The sequence below is a fragment of the Macadamia integrifolia genome, chromosome 10 (assembly GCF_013358625.1).
Source record: "Macadamia integrifolia cultivar HAES 741 chromosome 10, SCU_Mint_v3, whole genome shotgun sequence".
Lineage (NCBI taxonomy): Eukaryota > Viridiplantae > Streptophyta > Magnoliopsida > Proteales > Proteaceae > Macadamia > Macadamia integrifolia.
This window is the reverse complement of record NC_056566.1, coordinates 25,597,564-25,604,187: the sequence shown is the minus strand read 5'-3', so window position 1 is coordinate 25,604,187 and position 6,624 is coordinate 25,597,564. Positions and strand designations below refer to the sequence as shown.

Here is a 6,624-nt window from a genome sequence, read left to right as displayed (position 1 = left end):
AATGTAAAAACTAAAATTAAAATCCTAAATTAAGAAAGAAAGGGTAGTTAGAAGAGGGAATGAGAGGGGGACAGAAGACTACTGAAGGAGCCTACTTACTTGAATCAATGCATTGAATTTGAAAGCTTGGGTGATTTGAGATACTACCAGTATTAAAAACCAAATCTAGAATAAATCAAATCTGAAATTTCTAGTACTAGAGAAAACAAATCTTAAAAAAAAAAAAAAAAAAAAAAAAAAAAAAAAAAAACTGAACTTGAAAAAGAAAGATGCTCCACGGCTCGTGATCTTGTCACCTAGATCTAAGCTTAGAACTATAACTTTAAAAATTACAACTCAATTGCATAAATCATAAACATAAAAACTGAATAAGAATAAAAGAGTGCTTGCATTAATTGACATAAAAAACTAATACAAAATTGATTAAAGCAAAAATAGAGAAGAACTAAAACTAAAGAGTGAGAGAGGGAGAGAGAGAAGAAAACTAAGCATAAACTAGAAAATAAACTAAGGGGAATAATAAAATAGGAGGGGGGAGGAAGGGGCTTTTATAAGGTTTTTTTCTTGCCTCCTTTCTTCTACAAGTCTTCTTTAAGAAAAGAAAATAATAAAATTAAATTAAATCTTGGTAAAAATCCTCATTCTCTGAGATATTGTGGGAGGAAAGAGAAAATCTGTTTCCATAATTAACAAATTCTATTATTTCCTTACAATATTCACCAATATCTTGCAATCTTGATTAAATCAAAAAGGAATCTCTGCATAGCATCTTCAAGATCTTATGAGGTGGCAAGGAGAGAACATAATCTTCAGGATTTTGTAGGAGAGAGGATGTGGTACCAATGAGTGGGTCCCACCTTTGGACAAGTTCTTGATTCACTTTAAGCACTTTCTCTTGTAGACTTAGAAACTAAAAAAACAAGAAAAGTAAAAGTAGTACTAACCAAAGTGGGGCAAAATGTACACTTATATTTCTAAGATTTCACACATTATTGTGCTCATCAGTACACACTTCAAATAAAGTATAGATGAGATTTACTTTATAAAAAAATATTGTTATCGCATACATACAGTACTAAAAGGTTAAAAACACTCGAAAAGAAAGTCAAAACACCACTCAACTTGTCTGTCAATTGGGAGAGTAAAATTTCCAAGTTTGGATGCCTAAATTAAACTTGTTAGGCCTCACTGAAGTTTGATCATCTCTATCCTAGCTGCAATGGTAACAGCCATTAATACGTATCAAAAGTATCTATGAGGGTCCCACAAGAATTCCCTCAAAAGTGTCAAAACTTTCAAACTTGATAGTATAGTAGAACCACTGTGTCCATCCGATGGGGTGAACAAAGGCCAATTTGGACCTCAAAAAGTCATTGGTTGCTGGTCATCGGTTGGAGGTAGTCCTGCTAGTGGGATCCTATTAGTGACCAGCCCAAAAGTTCAACAACTGTAAGGGACTTTGTCATCTTGGGTCCAATTATCGGGGATTGTTCCTTGGGGATTTATAGGGGGTCTTCCCACCTTTCATATGAACTTGGTTGATCGCATTTCCACTAAGCCATTTAGTAGTTATGTCGATTTAACGACCAAAATCTGACTTCCCTAAAATGACCCCAGAGTTTGGGTAGCTCATGTTGCACCCAGAACATATGGGAGTGCAATGCAGACCACCCCGGCTACCAAAAGTCATAGAGGTTGAGGCGCACCCCTCCAACCCAGTGAATCTATGGTTCTCTAGCTACCCAAAAATGAGGAGGAAATGGGATTAAGGAAGGTGCAAGTTAACCTTTGATGGTAACAGGCAACTGGAAACCTCCGAAGTATCTAGGAGCTTACTTCCCTTCCTTTCTCTTAGTTTCTTTCCCTCTCCTGTGTTTTTTCCGGGTGGAAAATGAGCTCCATTTCTTTCGTACATAGGTAGTGGCATTAGAGCCTATTTGCCTATGCAATATCCAGGACCAAACTGATTTAAGATGAATAGTCAAGTCATGTGGGCCCACCACCTTGGACTCACAAGGTGTACAAGTCAAGAGGAAAGGTTCCATGTAGTGTGAGAGGATGTGTGGAGTAGGCCACGACGAGTGTAGCAGGTCCTGTGGGTAACTGAGGCAGTTCAGCACTACAAAGCCCATTGGATGTTGGCCATCGGTAGATGGTTGTTCAACCGATGGGGTGCTGCTGGGGGCCTACTTAGTTACTATATTTTATAGATTTGAAACCTCTTTTTCCAATCATTAGGGGGTTCCCTAGGGAGTTTTGCAAAGTATTCATGTCTTATTTTACAATACAAGGTTGTCAAGTGAGGAGGTGTTAGGTCATTCACCGTTTAGGCTTCGAAGGTTTGAATTCTTTCCAGTTCGACCGACTAACCCTACATTGGTAGGTAGGGTCATCTTTCCCTTTAAGACAGTAGATTTCCGTAATCCAAAATTCATTAGTGCTAAAAACATCCAGCATGAGACCTATTACAAAAATTTTAATTTGATCGGGTTAGGACATGGGTATATCATTCCCCCCACCTTATAAGAATTTCGTCCTCAAAATTTAGTATACCTGGTAAGCCAAACAATCTGGGGATATTTCTTCATCTCATCCTCTCACTCTTAGGATGCTTTTTGCTCTGGGTGGTTATCCATTATACCTTAATGAAAGAAAAAATACGATTAGGAAAGGTGTGGTCCTTCCAGTAGATAAACTTCTCGGGATGCTTCATGTAAGAAAAATCACCATCAAGCTCACATGATATGTAAGTCAAGACATGAGTTTGGTCGGGGATGTACTTCCTCAACATTGACACATGGAAAACATCATGTGCAGTATTCTATTCTAGTGGTAGTGCTATCATGTACACCACCAATTCGATTTGTGCTAATACTTCATATGGTCCCATGAATATAGGACTCAATTTTCCTTTCTTACCAAAATGCATCACTTTTTTGGTTAGGGAGATTCAAAGGAACACTTTATCTCCAACTTCATACTCTAGATGTTTTCTTCTAACATTAGCACAACTTTTTTGTCTGGACTATGCTGCCTTGACTGTCACCCTAATCACTGCTACTGGCCTATATTAAGTTTGGACCCAAGATATGCCACTCACCAACCTTGTCCCAATAGAGAGGAGTCAGGAGCTTCCTACCATGCAATGCTTTAAGCGGAGACATACTGATGGTATCTTGATAGCTCTTGTTATAGGAGAACTAGATAAATGAGATGTGCTCATCCCAACTGTAGCTCATATCAATACCACAAGCCCGGGGCATATCCTCCAAGGTTTGAATGGTCATTTTTTATTTCCCATTGGTCTGTGGATGAAATGCCGTGTTGAAGTTCAATTGTATATCGATAGCCTTTTGTAGCCATACCCAGAATTCAAAAGTAAATTGATGAGCACAATAATGTGTGAAATCTTAGGGATATAAGTGTATATTTTACCCCACTTTAGATAGTACTACTTTTATTTTTCTTATTTTTTTTTTTAGTTTCCAAGTTTACAAGAGAAAGTGCTTAAAGTGAATCAAGAACCAGTCCAAAGGTGGGACCCACTCATTGGTACCACATCCTCTCTCCTACAAAATCCTGAAGATTATTCTCTCTCCTTGCCAGTTCACAAGATCTTGAAGATGCTATGCAGAGATTTCTTTCTGATTTAATCAAGATTTCAAGATATTGGTTAATATTGCAAGGAAGGAATAGAAGCTGTTAATTTTGGAAACGAATTCTCTCTTTCCTCACACAATATCTCAGAGAATGAGGATTTTTACCAAGATTTTATTTTATTTTATTTTCTTTCTTTTCTTAAAGAAGACTTGTAAAAGGAAGGAGGAAAGACAAAAGCCCTATAAAAGCCCCTTCCTCCCCCCTTCTACTTATTATTCCCCTTAGTTTATTTTCTATTTTATGCTTAGTTTTCTTCTCTCTCTCCCTCTCTCACTCTTTAGTTTTAGTTCTTCTCTATTTTTGCTTTAATCACTTTTGTAATAGTTTTTTATGTCAATTAATGCAAGAACTCTTTTATTCTTATTCAGCCTTTTATGTTTGTGATTTATGCAATTGAGTTGTAATTTTTTAACTTATAGTTCTAGGCTTAGATCTAGGTGACAAGATCACGAGCCATGGAACAAATTTTTTTTCAAGATTTGTTTTCTCTAGTACTAGAAATTTCAGATTTGGTTTATTCTAGATCTGGTTTTTAGTACTGGTAGTATCTCAAATCGATCAAGTTTTTAGTTCAAGGGTTGAAGTTCAAGTAAGTAGACTCCTTCAGTAGTCTTTTCTCCCCCCTCTCATTCCTTCTTCTGACTACCCTTTCTTTCTTAATTTAGGATTCTTATTTTCAGTCGTTACATTATTGCTATCCCTTTCCCCCAAGGTTCATGGCTAGTGTATGTGTTGGCTTTGCCCCTCCTAGCCATAGGACCATCAATTTATTGCTTTTATTTTAATTGTCTCCCTTTCCCTAAAGCCAAGTAGAGTAACCCTTATAAGAGTGACTCTCTGGTTAAGTAGAGAAGCTCATATTATGATGCATCCCTTGGGCTAAGTAGAGAAACCTACTTGTGAGTCTCTCTCTAGCTTTATCCCCTTTCTTTTACTTTATTTTTATTTCAGTATTTTTTTTAATTGCGTGGGTTGTTTATTTTCAGTTATTTTTTTATTTAATTTTAATTGTGTGGCTTGCGTCTTTAAATTCTTAGATGACGAATGGTTAGGATGTTATTTTAGATACATATGTTTAGGACGGTAATTAGAATTAGATCACAACCATTAATCGGTTCACTTTCGCATTATTAAAAGAAATAAAAAAATAAAGTGGCTGCTCTCCCTGTGTTCGACCCGTAGCTACACTGATCCGTACGCTTGCGGTTACATTTTAAATCTCAAACAAGTTTTTGGTGCCGTTGCTGGGGAGACAGTTCCATGTTATTTTTCACTTTCTTTTGGTAAATCGGAGTGTTTTGTTTGCTTTATTTTATATTTTTCCTTTTCTTTTATTGAATTCCTAAGAATAACAACTTGCAATAATAGTTGTATCAGTGGAGGTCGCCATGCCTCACAGTATGATAAAGACAGGTTTCGCCCTGTAGCAGTACCTCAGGAATTGACCTGAGCAACCCCGGATCCCTACCGGTAAGCTCCCAAAAAGCAACAAAAAAATAAATAAATAAATAAATCAAAAATAATAAAAAATCATAAAATCATAAAAAAAAAAAGTTTGGCTATCCATTATTTTGTGCTTGTCTTACTTTAGTTGTGGGTAGTTTTCTGTTGCATGAGTGTTAAGTGGGTAAGTAATACTAAGAATCGGTTAGAACGAAGAGATCCAACAAGTAGTGACCCTATACGTTTGCTCTCTTTAAAACCCTTCAATATGAGAGACCAACAGTAAAATCCTTCACCTAAATCTCTTAAAGATAGGTTATGCCCTGCTAGAATAGCCTAACCTTCCTGCATAGTTCCACCACAAGCCTAGGGCAATAATTTTGAACTCAAATCTCAATACATCACTATGTTGCCCCACTTCCATGGGTTGACCTCTGAGGATGCATACCTATTTCTAAGAGAATTTGAAGAGGTATATGTTCTAATTAAGATCCAACAGCTTTCTGATGATGCTGTTAAGCTTAGGTTTATCACTTTTGCATTAAAAGACCAAGCTAAGAAGTGGTTGTATGGGTTACCCACAAATTCCATAACCTCATGGGAACAGTTCACAGTTGTCTTCCTTAAGAAGTTTTTCCCAACTCACAAGACCAATAAGCTTAGAAGTGATATCCTTCAGTTTAGGCAAAAGCCTAGTGAGTCATTTTCCAAACTTATGGAGAGATTCAAGGATCTACTCCAAGAATGCCCTCACCATGGCCTAGACCTATGGAATTTATGTCAAATAATTTATGAGGGTATTGATTACCCAACTAAACAAATTATAAAGTCTATGTGCCTTGAGGGATTCACATCCTTTACAGATGAAGGAAAGGCATGGGAATTCTTACTTGACTTAGCTGACAAAACCCGTGAGTGGGAATCAACCCAAGAGAGTGAAAGAACCATAAGAAGAAAAGGATATTTTGTGGATGGGATAGTAGCCAAGGAAGCCCATTTGGATAGCCTAATCAAGAGAATTGAGGCTATTGTTCCTAGAGAGCCATCATCAGTCAATTTGGTTAAGATTTGTGCTTGGTGCCAGTCCCCTGGACATCTCTTAGAAGAATGCGCCAACACCTCTAGGGGCACTTCTAATGATAGTGTTAATGCCTTATACCAGAATAATCCATATAGTAATACCTACAATCCAGGATGGAGAAATCACCCAAATTTCTCTTGGAATCAGGGCAACCAAGCAAGGCCTTCCAATTTCCATAATCAAGGTCAACCTGGACTCCAAAGGCCTCCCTTTGCACAACAATCTTTTTCTCAAAATGCTTTTCCTAGGTCAAATGTAGGACCTCAGGCTAGTTTTCCTAGGGCCCCTCTCCTATCATCTTATCAGCAATCCCCTAGGTTTACCAACACTGGAGAGGCAAGTAGAATAAGTGACTTAGAAAAAAATATAGCCCTCCTCATGACAAACCATCAAAATCTTACGAGAGAACTCACTCAAGTTGTCTCAATTATGCGTGAGAG

At 37.3% G+C, this 6,624-nt stretch overlaps 1 non-coding gene across 1 annotated transcript; it reads right to left on the bottom strand.

The window, feature by feature from the left end:
• Positions 1-5,758: 5,758 nt before the first annotated feature.
• On the bottom strand, positions 5,759-5,865 carry LOC122092567. The gene has a single exon (XR_006144220.1). It is a non-coding gene; the product is annotated as a small nucleolar RNA R71 (small nucleolar RNA).
• Positions 5,866-6,624: the final 759 nt, after the last annotated feature.